Source organism: Xyrauchen texanus, chromosome 45 (genome assembly GCF_025860055.1).
Source record: "Xyrauchen texanus isolate HMW12.3.18 chromosome 45, RBS_HiC_50CHRs, whole genome shotgun sequence".
Lineage (NCBI taxonomy): Eukaryota > Metazoa > Chordata > Actinopteri > Cypriniformes > Catostomidae > Xyrauchen > Xyrauchen texanus.
The window spans coordinates 1,910,068-1,925,255 of record NC_068320.1 but is presented as its reverse complement, the minus strand read 5'-3'; the positions used below and the strand labels follow the sequence as shown (position 1 = coordinate 1,925,255).

The window sequence follows — 15,188 nt, the reverse complement described above, 5'->3', positions numbered from 1 at the left end:
TGGGTGTTTTAAAGATAGCATCTTTGAACTTTAACGTTTATGTTTCTTACGTTGAAATGATCAGTGACAACGCAAGGCCTTCTTTTCAACGGAGGGACATGCATACGAATGTTACAATATTTAAACGTGTTTTTGAACGTGTTCACGTTAAGTGAGGTTTCCGTTTCTACAGATGGAGATGCAAATGAGAAATAAACAGGACCATTGCTTAGGATTCACAATATTGTATAAAAGAAAGCGAGTCTTTCAACATTGTTTAATGCTGTCTTAAAATCTAAACAGTGCAAAACAAACGATCAGGTTCGCGTTTACGAGAAGCACCTCAATTGACATCACGCCCGACAAACACAACAGAGACAGTTTTCTTTTTTAAACGAATGACCAGGGGAGAGCGTGGACGCAGTCCCCCACTACCAGAAATTATGCAGTCGAGATTCCCACATTTGGGGTATTCGCAAGGGTCAGCACAACTGAAGTGCAATTGCCGAGCCTCGCCCTGGGTGAACCACCTTCATGATCATAGTGTCTCCCCTACCAGGTAAGTATAAGTGCACAGGCTTTAGGGCAGAGGGCCCATTCTCCTCTTTACCATTCATACCAACATTGTCCTCATACACAAACAAATGATCCACAACTCCTTGTGAGTGAATGTGCTTTGCAATTAGGCAGGCGTGTACACCAACTTTAAACCCCAACTTTTAAGGCTACCAAGTCTGTGTATTAGTTCTCTGCCTTGTGACTGTTTGTGGTCTCAGGAGTGAGCGACAACAGCACTATACCATTCGCTTTCGGCCGACGAGTCGGCGGTTCGTTCACGGACACGCAATCACACACCTGAACAAGAGCTAAAGTTAAGATTCCTCATTTGCCTGCTCTCAGACGCTTATTGTATTAATGAACAAAGATCTCTGCCTTTCATAACAAATTTTGATCCCCTGAAAGGGGAGCGCACCGTGCCTGGAAATACTGCAATACCAAGTCGATACGTGGAGTGGACTGAGCAAGCCCCGCTTCCATCTCCCGGGCCCAAAAATCAATATAATATATGGTCCCCGGATAGGGGACGTATCTGATATTAAACTGATGAGAACAGATTTTTTTTTTTTATTTGGAACAAATTACAATTCAAATCCAACTATACATAAATCTCCACAAAAAAAACCTTGTCTTTGACATCCTTCAAGATCAAGAAACAAAAACAGGACCAGGTGATGCCCCTAGCTTCTAAGAGCTATCCTACTCCTACCCTCGATAACCCCCCCCCATATCCTCCTTGATTCTTCCTCACCATAACACAGTTTGAAAAAGATTATCTCTTTTGCTATTTTACCAAGTAAACAGAAAAACAACCTCTTTGTTGAAAAACAGGCCTAAAGCAGCCAGCCAGTTCAGGTCCTTGCAGTACCCCACTAAATAGGATGGTTGCAGGATGGACCAATCTACCCTGCAGGGCTGTGCTCTCTTCCCTCCCACCTCTAACAGCTCATCCCTCCACCTACAATACAGCTTCTTGTGATTTAAGATTACAGACTCTTCTTGACACCAAGGATTGCCTGCCACGAGGACAGCCACCTTTCGGTAGTGCTCCGGCCTATCCGCAAACCAGGGCATTGTTCCTCTCCATGGGACCATAGACCTCAATGGAAAGGCCAACCAAAACTGAGCAAGGAACTTTGCGCTGTGCTCTGTGGTCCGGGCCACCAAGTGTGCCGCAAAGGAGGAAAAAAGGGCCTCCATTTTTAGAGGGATACAGGGCACTCCCCTACCTCCTTCCTTCAGAGGACGGTACATCTGGGCCCTGGCCACCATTTCGGTTCCGTTCCTCCAGAGGAAGGAAAAGACGTGCCTCTCCAGTTTCTTACCATACCAAAAGGGGACTGGAAAGATATATGCCAGGTGGTTCAGGCTTGGGAGAAGGTCCGCCCTTACCACTTCCAACCTACCCCACAATGAGAGCCTCCTTGAGCTCCATCTGACTACCTTTGCTTGTGCAGCTTTGAACTTGGCCCCCCAGTTCTCCTGTGCACTATTCCTCCTGAAGAAGTGAATACCCAATACCTTTAAACCATCAGGGCACAAGGAATATCCACCTGGCACTATTGTTCTCCCAGCCCAGTGCCCAATGAACATCGCAGAAGACTTACCCACGTTCACGCGAGCCCCCGATATCTCACAAAACTCATGCAGTATCTTATCTGCACTTACCACCAGGTAAGTGCACTCCTGTCAAGGAAGTGGCCGATCGTAGATCCGCCATCAGGAGCTCTAGAGACAAAAAATATAGCAGGGGCGACAACGGGCATCCCTGCCTTACTCCTCTCCGCTGCTCTACCAGCTCAGAGTAGAACCCATTCACCTCGATTCTGCTCATGGCCCCCACATATAGAAGCATAACCCAGGCCCTGAAGACAGGACCAAACCTCAGGTGTTCCAGAATGGCCATTAACAAAGGGTGACTTACCCTATCAAAAGCCTTCTCTTGGTCTAGATTCAAAATTGCCAAAGGCAGATGACGTTGTTCGGCCCAGCTGATGATGTCCCTGACCAAGGCCAGGTTCAGCTTACTCGATCTACCTGGCACCCCACACGTCTGATCAGGATGGACTACTAAGCTAACCCCTTTTTTTGTAGCCGCTCTGTTATAACCTTTGCCAGCACCTTGTAGACAGTAGTGAGCAGGGTTATCGGCCTCCAATTTGCCAGGTCCTCCTTCCTCCCCTTCTTGTAGAGGAGGGTCACTAAACCTGTCCTCAAAGTAGGAGGCAATTCCCCCTTCGTCAGGCTCTCCTGGTACGTTTTGACCAGCTCTGCCCCTATCAAGGGGAAAAAGGCCTTGTAGAACTCTACTGGGAGTCCGTCGCACCATGGAGCTGTACCCATTTTCAGAGAATGCAATGCCACATCGACCTCATGAAGGCTCAAAGGACCTTCTAAAGCCTCACTCTCCTCCTTGTCCAAAACATCTATCAACCCCGCCAGGAAATCCCCCGTGGCGTGACTCAAAGGACCCCTACCCCTGAAGAGCTCCTTGTAGAAATCAGCAGCCACCTGTAACATTCCCTCCACTGAGGAGACCAATCCTTGCCCTAGCAGGCCCTCAATGCTACTACGCTGCTGATGACCCCGTACTGAGGAAAAGAAAAACTTTGTTGGTTTCTCATCCAACTGGCGTTTCTGGGCCCCTGACCACAGCAGGAAGGTTTTAGCTTTGCCCCAGTAAAAATACATCAAGACTCCCTGAAGGTACCTGGCTCTGGCCCACCCTTCTGCTGTATTCAGGGCTCCATTGGACCACAAAGTTTGCAGCTCTTCCGACCATCTGCGGACCTGAGTCCGGCTACGATCCGCTTTTGCGATCCCCCAGCTGTGGCAAAAGAGAGATATCATCTCCTTCACTCCCTCCAACCAGGCTGTGTGAGAGTCGAACAGACCCTGCAGGTTCTTCCAGCCAACCAGCAGCCTTTGGAGTGCTGTGTTGAAAGTTCTATCTTTAAGATAAGGTGTTGAATCTCCACACTTTCCTCCCTCTTTTCACACCTCCTACCTCTGCCCCAACCCCTACCAGAAAATTATCTGAGCACCACATGGGCAGCTGGGTGTAATTTCTCGCCTTCACATGAGCTGGAAAAAAAAAGTAATCCAAACGTGAGGCCTCCTGCCTATTTTTATGCCATGTACAGGTGGGCACTAAGCCACCTGCGGCCCTAAATGAGTCCCGGAGGGAAAAGTCTGCCAGCAACTGTGCCAAAACCTTACCAGAGGCATTGTCTAAGGACATATTAAAATCCCCACCCAAAATCACTAGTCGGTTGGTTTATAGAACAGGAGCCAGGATATCCAGAAAACCACCCCTTTCCCCAAGCTTACTTGGTGCATACACATTCACAAAACGGAAAGCCACCCCCCTCCATCTGACATCTGACACTATCACATGCCCTGAAAAATTTTTATTTGTGGTCTCCACCAGAAACTCCCAAGAATAAAACAAAATACCTACCCCATCTGCCCTAACATTCCCCACTCCCCAGACTGATGGCCCCAGTCCCCAACCTGCAGAAAAACATTGTACATCACTTTGCCCTTGTAGGTGACATTCTTGCAAAAAAACAACGTCAAATGGAAATTTTTTAAAGAAATAAACACTGCAGTCCTTCGCTGTAACATCTTAATTCCCCTTGCGTTCAGGGTGCCCACTCTTATGCAAGTCATTGAAAGAAAATATTTGAACCTATACTTTCTATTCAATACCTTAAACACTCCCTTTCCTTCCCGAACACCCCTTCCCCTTTCCTTTTCCTTTTCTTGTGAACCCCTCAAAACAAACCCCCCTACCTTGAACCCCCTTCCCTATAACTTTCCCCATTACTTCCCCTGCCTGTAGTAAGCATGTGCTCAACACACCTTCCTTCCTCTACCCCACTTTTCTTTTCTACTATCACCTCTGCATGCTCTCCCGCAATGCCCCCCTCCCCTCCACTCATCTTCCCCAGCTCTGTCCAGGAGCTCGCCCCTGGTGCAGAGGCACACTAGAAAGTCCTACCCTACTGCACTTGAGCTTTCTCAATTGACCCCCAGAATTCTCGGAGAGCCATCGCCGACGTTGTCTTTGCCCCAGCTCCGTCAACATGCTCGGTGAGGCCTCCTGCTGTGGTCGGTTCACGCCACCTTCCAAAGGAGAATGCCACTCCTGGATGTTCACAGGCTTCATTGCTGGATCCCCGACCATACCTGGGATGGTGGCAGCTGATGCACGTCCTCCTCAACTCGTCTCCCTTGCTCTATGGAAAGACCCGAACCTTCATCCACCTGGCATTTAGGATCTCTATCCGTTGGGTCTACGTTTGATGGCCCTGCTTCCTGGCTTTCCATCTCAGCAGGTAAACTCATCAGCAGAGCTTCAAAGTCCGCCTGCAGGTCCGGCCCCTCCCTGAAGAGGCTGGCATATGTCTTTCTCCTAGTCGGGCAAGTGTGGAACAGGTGGTCCACACCCCCAAATAGGCTGCAGCTTTTGGGCTCCGGGAATTCTGATGCAATGTGGCTCGTTGAGCCGCAAAAGCGACATCGTTGGCATCACATGGCCGAATTCACATGGCCTTGAGCTCCACACTTTTGGCTGTCTAGTGGCTGCCCTGGATAGTGGAGGAACCCTCGGTTAGACCCCGATGAAAAAAGGACCCTGGAGGATGTGTGAGACCCCCGGGTGATGCTGGGTCGGCCCATAGCTTTACCAGGTACCTCCTCTTGCCTGTCCAGATGCCATAACGATCTTTTAGGCGCTCGCCTCCCTTCACTGACTCGCAGTACCTCACCAGAAAAGTTAGGACGTCACCATCTTCCACAAAAGGATTGTAGAGATGAATCACCAATGGCAAATAGTCTTGAGGCTGGATAAAGCTTTAGGCCCCTTAATGGTGGGAGATCCTTCTTTTTCCCCCAAGCCTCAAAGAAAGCAACACAGTCCTTAAGTAGAAAAAAAGTCAGATCCATAAATCCAGAAGACGAAAAATCATGAAGGCAAAAAACCTGGGTAGCTGGAACTCCGAAGACCTCTCTCAAAAGCTTGGTAACCACAAAATCACGTCCAAAATCACGTTTGAAGGCTGTTTCAGCATCTGGCATTACCTGCAATCTCACATAATTTTTTTAGCCGCACCAAAGTAGCTGGCAAAGGTGTATCCTCTCGTCTCCTCCATCTGGATAAGAACAGATACTACAATTGATCTTAGCCAAAAGGCAGAGAAGCGCTGCCGTAGTCACTCCGTGAGAGGACTGCCGGAAACGGAAAAGGGAGATGAGGTCACGGTGAGCTCCATATCCCCAAAGGTCACAACCTATCTAGCAGACATGTACGGTTTGACCAGTGCGGGACCAAACCAAGCCAAGTCGAGTTGCCCTTTATGAATAATAATAATAATGACAATATGTTAAATAACTGTTTTACCCCCAGCTTTAATGGGAAAAGCTGAACTGATTAAAAATGCTTTTCATTTTTTTCATTTTTTTTATTTTGGAGAATGTCCCTTTCACATGTAAGCACATCCTGGCATTTAGTTTTTTTTTTTTTTTACCCAGTATTTATATGTCCATCTTCTGTTTCCTCCCTGTGCTTTCATATATTTGTTAATTGACTGAATTGTCCACTAAACGTAACATTAGTAAGATTGGAGGGAAAGCGGAATCCGTTGTCAGCATGTCCTCCTTCATCTTGCAGGGTTTTTAAAGATAGCAACATTGAACTTTAACATTTGTTTCCCACGTTGAAATGGTCAGTGACACTGCAAGGTTTTCTTTTCAACGGAGGGACATGCATACGAATGTTACAATATTTAAACGTGTTTTTGAACGTGTTCACGTTAAGTGAGGATTCCGTTTCTACAGATGGTGATGCAAATGAGAAATAAACAGGACCATTGCTTAGGATTCACAATATTGTATAAAAGAAAGCGAGTCTTTCAACATTGTTTAATGCTGTCTTAAAATCTAAACAGTGCAAAACGAATGATCAGGTTTGCGTTTATGGGAAGCACCGCAATTGACAGCACGCCCAACAAACACAACAGAGAATTTTTTCTTTCTTTAATCGAATGACCAGGGGAGAGCGCGGACGCAGTCCCCCACTACCAGAAATTATGCAGTCGAGATTCCCACATTTGGGGAATTCGCAAGGGTCAGCACAACCGAAGTGCAATGGCCAAGCCTCGCCCTGGGTGAACCACCTTCATGATCATAGTGTCTCCCCTACCAGGTAAGTATAAGTGCACAGGTTTTAGGGCATAGAGCCCATTCTCCTCTTTACCATTCATACCAACGTTGTCCTCATACATAAAGAAATGATCCACAACTCCTAGTACGTGAATGTGCTTTGCAATTAGACAGGCGTGTACACCAACTTTGAACTCCAACTTTTAAGGCTACCTAGTCTGTGTATTAGTTCTCTGCCTTGTGACTGTTTGTGGTCTCAGGAGTGAGCGACAACACCGCTATACCATTCGCTCTCGGTGGACGAGTCAGTGATCTGTTCACGCGCACGCAATCACACACCTGAACAAGAGCTAAAGTTAAGATTCCTCATTTGCCCGCTCTCAGACGCTTATTGTATTAATGAACAAAGATCCCTGCCTTTTAATAACACATTTTGATCCCCGAAAGGGGAGCGCACTGTGCATGGAAATACTGCAATACCAAGACGTATCAGATATTAAACTGATAAGAACAGATACTACACTTGATTTTAGCCGAAAGGCAGAGAAGCGATGCCGTAGTAATGTGAGAGGACGGCCCTGTTGTGCCGAAATTGGAATCCCTGCCCGAGTCTGAGTGCCTCTCGCGTGCACGCGCATGACGTCAGTTGACGAGACAGTGGTGCAGCGAGTTTAAAACTCTTCCGCCTAAAAAGCATTTATAATCAGTCTTTTTCACACAATTAACCCAAAGGCAATGTAGTAATTTATTATTTAAATGCATGAAAGTGTGAATTAAAAAAGCATTTATGTAAATTAATTTTGATGAAGAATGGAAGCTGAAACTAAGCAGAGGCTTCGACAGTGCAAGCATTACACCATATGTTGCTAGCGTTGCAGTTGTGAATTATCTGTTTTTTAATGTGCACTGATATGTTTTTTATGTCAAATGTGTTCATTATGCAAAATAGTGTAATATGTATATGATGTGTAAGAGGACTGCACATTGGCGGAACAAGCATTCAAGGAATTACACTCCTTTCACAGATAAAACAAAGTAGAATTGAACTGCATTGTCATGCTATTCATGTAGATTATGGTGTTATTCTAGTCATTTTATATGTAATATTGACTATATGAACTCTTGTCATTGGACCTAAATATGAACATCATACAAATGTATATTAATTAATCTGTATCATTATGGTTTACACCATAATAAACATACTAATGTATATTGATGAAATGTGTGTGTATATACAACATAACTGTAAATAAGAGAATACGTAATATATTCAAGTCAAGTCAAGTCAAGTCAAGTGGTTTTTATTGTCGTTTCAACCATATACAGTTAGTACAGTACACAGCAAAACGAGACAACGTTCCTCCAGGACCATGTTGCTACTTAAAAACAACAAAGGACCAACATAGGACCACATGATACTACACAACGAAATAAAATACCTATATAAACTACCTATATATACCTATATAAAGTGCACGTGCAAACATGTGCAAAAAGTACAGGACAGTACAACAAATTACTGACAATGAACAGGACAATAGACAGTGCAGCGCCGACCAGTACTCAGTAGTGCAAAAAGATGACAGTTTCTAAAAATGTAAACATAACATACTATGAGATAATGTTCTATGCACATAGCAGTTATTGAGGTAGCAGACAGTTATAAAGTGACAGTTATTAAAGTGCAACTCAGGACACGTGTGTGTCAAACCAGTCTCTGAGTATTGAGAAGTCTGATGGCTTGGGGAAGAAGCTGTTACACAGTCTGGCCGTGAGGGCCCGAATGCTTCGGTACCTCTTGCCAGACGGGAGGAGGGTAAAGAGTTTGTGCGAGGGGTGTGTGGGGTCGTCCACAATGCTGGTTGCTTTATGGATACAGTGTTTTTTGTAAATGTCTTTGATGGAGGGAAGAGAGACCCCAATGATCTTCTCAGCTGTCCTCACTATCCTCTGCAGGGCTTTGCGGTCCGAAGCGGTGCAAGTCCCAAACCAGGCAGTGATGCAGCTGCTCAGGATGCTCTCAATAGTCCCTCTATAGAATGTAGTGAGGATGGGGGTTGGGAGATGTGCTTTCCTCAGCCTTCGAAGAAAGTAGAGACGCTGCTGGGCTTTCTTGGTGATAGAGCTGGTGTTGAGGGACCAGGTGAGGTTCTCCGCCAGGTGAACACCAAGGAATTTGGTGCTCTTGACGATCTCCACAGAGGAGCCGTCGATGTTCAGCGGAGTGTGTTCACCTTGTGCTCTCCTAAAGTCAACAACCATCTCTTTTGTTTTGTCGACATTCAGAGACAGGTTGTTGGCTCTACACCAGTTCGTCAGCCGCTGCACCTCCTCTCTGTATGCTGACTCGTTGTTCTTGCTGATGAGACCCACCACGGTTGTGTCATCGGCGAACTTGATGATGTGATTCGAGCTGTGCATTGCTGCACAGTCGTGAGTCAGCAGAGTGAACAGCAGTGGACTGAGCACACAACCCTGGGGGGCCCCAGTGCTCAGTGTGGTGGTGGTGGAGATGCTGTTCCCGATCCAGACTGACTGAGGTCTCCCAGTCAGGAAGTCCAGGATCCAGTTGCAGAGGGAGGTGTCCAGGCCCAGCAGGTTCAGCTTTCCAATCAGGTGCTGGGGAATGATTGTGTTGAATGCTGAGCTGAAATCTATGAACAGCATTCGAACGTATGAGTCCTTATTGTCTAGGTGGGTGAGGGCCAGATGGAGGGTTGTGGTGATGGCATCGTCCGTTGAACGGTTTGAACGATACGCAAACTGCAGTGGGTCTAGTGAGGGGGGCAGCTGGGTCTTAATCTGCCTCATGACGAGCCTCTCGAAGCACTTCATGATGATGGGTGTAAGTGCGACGGGACGGTAGTCGTTGAGGCAGGACACTGAAGACTTCTTTGGCATGGGGATGATGGTGGTGGCCTTGTAGCACGTTGGAACGTACTATCTATTGTTAGATAGTAAGGCACTCAGACAAGTCTGACAATTGAAGTGAATATATTAGGCTAAGTTAAATAAGTGAGCCATTATTTTTGTGGATAGCATACTTACTTTTTCACCAAAGGGGAAAGGTAGATCCCAAAATTGCTAAAGGATTTAAAGATTTTACTTTGTAATACACTTAAACGTTTATTCCCACTGTGCAAGTATTTATTTGTTCATGTACTGCAACAAGCTAATTTTCAGAATCATCAGAATCATTTCGACAATCTCATCTGAACACCTGCTAAAATTATATTGCTCTCCCTCAACTCAGCATTTTGAGGTCACATCACATTTATGCTGGTGACATATCTTCCTATGAAGGCCGTGTCCTCAAAAGCAGTTAGACTGTAGCTTTTTAATAAAATGGATTTACCAGGGGGGATTATCATTTTGGCAATGTTATATTTCACATGCCAGAATTGGAGTGCCCTCTTAATCTCAGGATTACAATGTCATAGAGACATCACATTTTTACTGTTATCATATCTTCCTATGGAGACTGTGTCCTCAAAACCATTTGACTGTAATTTTAATAAAATAGGTTTACCTGGGGGGATTATCATATTGTCAATCTTATCAATACACCTACTGAAATTGGAGTGCCCTCCCAATCTCAGGATTAAAAGTTCACAGAGACATCACATTTTTACTGGTAACATATCTTCCTATGGAGACTGTGTTCTCAAAACAATATGACTGTAATTTTAATAAAATAGGTTTAACAGGGGGGATTATCATTTTGACAATGCTATCATAAAACCTGCCAAAATTGGAGTTCCCCCTCAATCTCAGGATTAAAAGTTCACAGAGACATCACATTTACACTGGGAACATATCTTCCTATGGAGGCTGTGTCCTCAAAACCATTTGACTGTAATTTTAATTAAATGGGTTTACCAAAGGGGGTTTTCATTTTGGCAATGCTATTATTACACCAGATAAAATTGGATTGCCCTCCCAATCTCGGGATTAAAAGTTCACAGAGACATCACATATACACTGGGGATATATCTTCCTATGGAGACTGTGTCCTCAAAACCATTTGACTCTTTTCAGTAGTATGGGTTAAGAAGGGCTGCTGATGAATGCTTAGTCATCAGAAAAATGTATTAAGCTATTGTTTTTAATAATTATTATTTTGATATGTCAAATAATGACATATATTCCTCTTAATCATAGATTTCACAAAATATGTTCTTAACATATTTAATGAAGGCATGTGTGTGTGCTTGTCATAATCTTTACATTAATTTAATATTAAAAAAAATATTTATTTAATCTAATCAGTTTCTGATCAAATTTTGTGTCACTGGAAGACAGCGATCTCTGATATTATTTTGGATATTAAAATGTTGCAATTTGTAAATGGGTGATTTATGTATTCTGATTTGTAATGTGAAAAACGTGGTATATTTTCTAAATTACTTTTGGGTCAGAAGGTTTTACAAAGCCAAGACAAGGAGTTGAACCCATATGCAGTTTATTGCACAACTCAGAAGAGAAAAACAAGGAAAACCCACAGATTAAATCAGGGTACAAGGTAACACAGATAACTGATGATCAACTTGTAAATAACTCATGAAACTAGGATTCTAGGAAGACCTGAACACACTAGAAGCGGGTCCAAATTTGACACATCATGTTGCGGTCTCGCTCACCTGCACCGTGTTTCGTGTCGTCTGCACCGTGTTTTCTGTTTCACCCATCACTAGTCACTTTCCATGTCACGCTCCCTTGTTGTCCGCCCCATGTTTTCTGTTTTACCGTTCACGCTCCCTGCCATGTCTTCCTTGTTGTCCGCCCGTGTTCCACTGTCTCTGTGAAAACTACACTTCCCTTCTTCCCGTCGTTTCTGGCCCTGTCTGAGTGTTATTGTCCGCACCTGTCTGTCATCTTGTCATTACCGTGTCTCTTTATTTAAACCCCGCTGTTTTCCCTTCCCTTTGTCGTGCGTTAACGTTTCGTGTTGAATGTTGGCATTTCATGTTCTCGTATGCATCTCGTTCCTTGCTCATGTTCCCAGCTGTCTGTTTATTCGTTCGAGGATTTCCCTGCCTCTCGTAGATGTTCGCTGCCTGTTCTCTCGTTGTATGTATCTCGTGTTTAGTTTATTTTTCCCCTCATGGATTTTTATTTTGTTCCAGTGTTTGTGTTCTTTTTATTGTTGATCAATAAACCGCATTTGGATCCAAACCACCCGTTTGTCTCTTTCTCACATCATTACAGAATGCACAAACAACCATGGATCCAGCGGTTTTACGAGCCAGATACCACCTGCTCAGTTTGAAACAAGAAGACCGTCCAATAGAGGACCACGTTCGCGACTTTCTCCATCTGGCGAACATCACAGACTTCCCGGACTCAGCGTTGGTGGTCTTCTTCAGGGACAACCTGAGTGGCTGGCTGAAGGAGCAGCTGCCGCCGGCATCGCGCGCCTGGACTCTCCACGACTACCTGGAGGTGACCTTACTGTTGTGCGGCTCATCATTCACTGTGGGCCTTGCTGAGAAGGACCCTACCTCTCCACCCACTGTGGAGACCCTTCAGCCGTCCCAAGCTCTCCCTGTCACGCCTGCCCCGGTCTGCAAGCCAGAGCCCACGCCTGCCCCGGTCTGCGAGCCCTCGTCAGCCACGGTCAGCGAGCCTGAGCCCTCGTCAGTCACGGCCCTGCCTACGCCTCCTTCGGCGCCGCCTCCCACGTCTTCTACGGCTCCGCCTCCGAAGTCCTCCTTGGCTCCGCCTCATGCGGCTCCGCCAGCCTCTGCCCTGCGGCCACCTCCCAGGTCTCCTGTACCGGCCTCTGCCCAGAGACCAGCTCCCAGGCCACCCAAACCAGCTCCTGCCCCATGGCCCTCTCCCAGACCTCCTAATCTTAATCTGATGCTCACCTCGTGGCCAACTCCCGAGCCCCCCAGACCTATCCTCACATTGTGGCTGCCTTCCAGGCCTCCTGAACCTGCCCCTGCCCGGTTGACGTCCCCCAGGCCGCCGGACCCGGTCCCCTTCGCACACCCCCATAGACTGCTTGCCTGCCCTCTCGGCCTCCCTGGTCTGCCTGTCTACCCTCTCGACCTCCCTGGTCTGCCTGCCTCCTGTGGACTGCCTAATTGCCCCCTTGGCCTGTCTCAGCACCCCTTGCACCCCGTGAACTGTCTTTGTGCCCCTTGTTCGTCCCCTGGTCTGACTGTTTCCCCCCCAGTCTACCCCCTCTCTCCTGGGTTCTTCATTCCTTTTTATTGTTTCTTTTGTTCATTTCAAGACCGTCTGGATTATGTTACGGTCTCGCTCACCTGCACTGTGTTTCGTGTCGTCTGCACCGTGTTTCATGTCGCCTGCACCGTGTTTTCTGTTTCACCCGTCACTAGTCACTTTCCATGTCATGCTCCCTTGTTGTCCGCCCCATGTTTTCTGTTTTACCGTTCACGCTCCCTGCCATGTCTTCCTTGTTGTCCGCCCGTGTTCCACTGTCTCTGTGAAAACTACAATTCCCTTCTTCCCGTCCCTGTCTGAGTGTTATTGTCCGCACCTGTCTGTTATCTTGTCATTACAGTGTCTCTTTATTTAAACCCCGCTGTTTTCCCTTCCCTTTGTCATGCGTTAACGTTTCGTGTTGAATGTTGGCATTTCATGTTCTCGTATGCATCTCGTTCCTTGCTCATGTTCCCAGCTGTCTGTTTATTCGTTCGAGGATTTCCCTGCCTCTCGTAGATGTTCGCTGCCTGTTCTCTCGTTGTATGTATCTCGTGTTTAATTTATTTTTCCCCTCATGGATTTTTATTTTGTTCCAGTGTTTGTGTTCTTTTTATTGTTGATCAATAAACCGCATTTGGATCCGAACCACCCGTCTGTCTCTTCCTCACATCATTACAGTTGCCATCTATTTCATTTTGTATATGGGATGGGATGATACAAAAAACATTATGCAAGATAACAATAGTTTGAAATATTAAACACAGTAACCGTATATGAGTAGAATATGAACACTCGTTCCTCTGCAAAAAGACACTTTGCAACTTGTACTCAAGATATCAGTATATTTTGTATAAACATGCTCGTCAAGCTGTGTTCTTATTGGTTGGATCGCCTGCAAGGGTCTTCGCTGAGTTTGTCATCTTGATATCTCTGCATTCTCAAACTCTGCAATGTTCTGATTTGCTGGTTTTCTGCCTGATCAGAGCATGTATATGTTTGTTTGTTTTTTTTTTTTTTTCAAATTATTAATAATAATAAAAAACAGTACCTATATAGCGTTAATCTGTTTGACAATGTTGAAACTCATCAAACATCTTATGTGCACGTCATTCAAACTATGATCGACATTCGATGGGCTAAGAGAGTCACATGCAAATTTATGTTACATTTTTGTGTTATACAGAGAGTTGCAGACTTTGATTTGATCATTTCTTTGCAGTTATTTTGTCCTTTTGACAATTACACACATGGATCCTGTTATTTTTCATCAAATCGTCACTTACAAGACCCATGGCCTATACCCTGATGGCTTCAGCAAAACTGAAAAAAAATAGTTTTCGCAAAAAAGCGAACACCTTTGACATTGCAGGTAATATGACATTATTACTAAATATTAACACATTACTATTAATGACAGACCAACGTTGTTTCAAAAACCTTTGGTTTAGATGCTGAAGGTGAGGCCAGGTCTTTATTTTAGATTGTATAATTATGTTTTCATTACCAATTAAAGATATGCTGCACCTTATTCACATATTAATAATATGGACAGTATCAAGACTTCATTAAACAATAAATTCATAAATCAACCATTTCAATCTTCAATCAAATAGAGAACATACCTGTAGTGGGGTCTCGTTGCTTCTAATTCTTCTGCCACCTTTTGAAGTCAGTCTTAATACAACCAGTATTTGAAACACGAACAAACCAAACAGTCTTCTTTTTAAACGTTTACTTATTTAACATAAAATTACATAGACATGGAATGCACAGTCAAAAAACTGTTGCTTCCAACATCTCTAACTTCAAACTAAAAACTACATCCCCTAATACGCTATGATGTCATACTATCTGATTAGACGATCAAACACTGAAATGTTATCATACCTAAACATTACTAAATTATGCATTTTAAACAAATACATTTCCAATGAATTTTCAAGAAATAGTTTCCCTTTTTTACCACTTAACTGTTTTTAAATTAAACTATTACTTCAGATGAACTAATTCCTATTTGGCTCTTACAATACCTGTAAAAACAAATATATATATATATATATATATATATATATATATATATAGATATAGATATAGATATAGATATAGATATATATAGATATAGATATAGATATATATTGAATTGGTTAGCCACAAATATTTAAACACAATTTTATTTTTATACTAAATTTAAGATTACAAGTTGTATTACGTTCACAAATTTTCCACACAAGTTATCTTATGACTAATTCTTTTGTCATAGATGGTAAAGCACAATTAAATCAGAAGTTATCTCTGGGAAGAAGAAGCCA

The 15,188-nt window shown here is 44.4% G+C and overlaps 3 non-coding genes and 2 pseudogenes across 3 annotated transcripts; all 5 read right to left on the bottom strand.

The window, feature by feature from the left end:
• Positions 1-382: 382 nt before the first annotated feature.
• LOC127637863 (U1 spliceosomal RNA) lies at positions 383-546 on the bottom strand. Its single transcript, XR_007969801.1, has one exon. It is a non-coding gene; the product is annotated as a U1 spliceosomal RNA (small nuclear RNA).
• Positions 547-941: 395 nt separating this feature from the next.
• Positions 942-1,125, bottom strand: LOC127637830 (U2 spliceosomal RNA). The gene has a single exon (XR_007969782.1). It is a non-coding gene; the product is annotated as a U2 spliceosomal RNA (small nuclear RNA).
• A 4,470-nt stretch (positions 1,126-5,595) lies between these two features.
• On the bottom strand, positions 5,596-5,746 carry LOC127637843 (uncharacterized; annotated as a pseudogene).
• Positions 5,747-6,589: 843 nt separating this feature from the next.
• Positions 6,590-6,753, bottom strand: LOC127637850 (U1 spliceosomal RNA). Its single transcript, XR_007969789.1, has one exon. It is a non-coding gene; the product is annotated as a U1 spliceosomal RNA (small nuclear RNA).
• Positions 6,754-7,146: 393 nt separating this feature from the next.
• LOC127637833 (uncharacterized) lies at positions 7,147-7,255 on the bottom strand (annotated as a pseudogene).
• Positions 7,256-15,188: the final 7,933 nt, after the last annotated feature.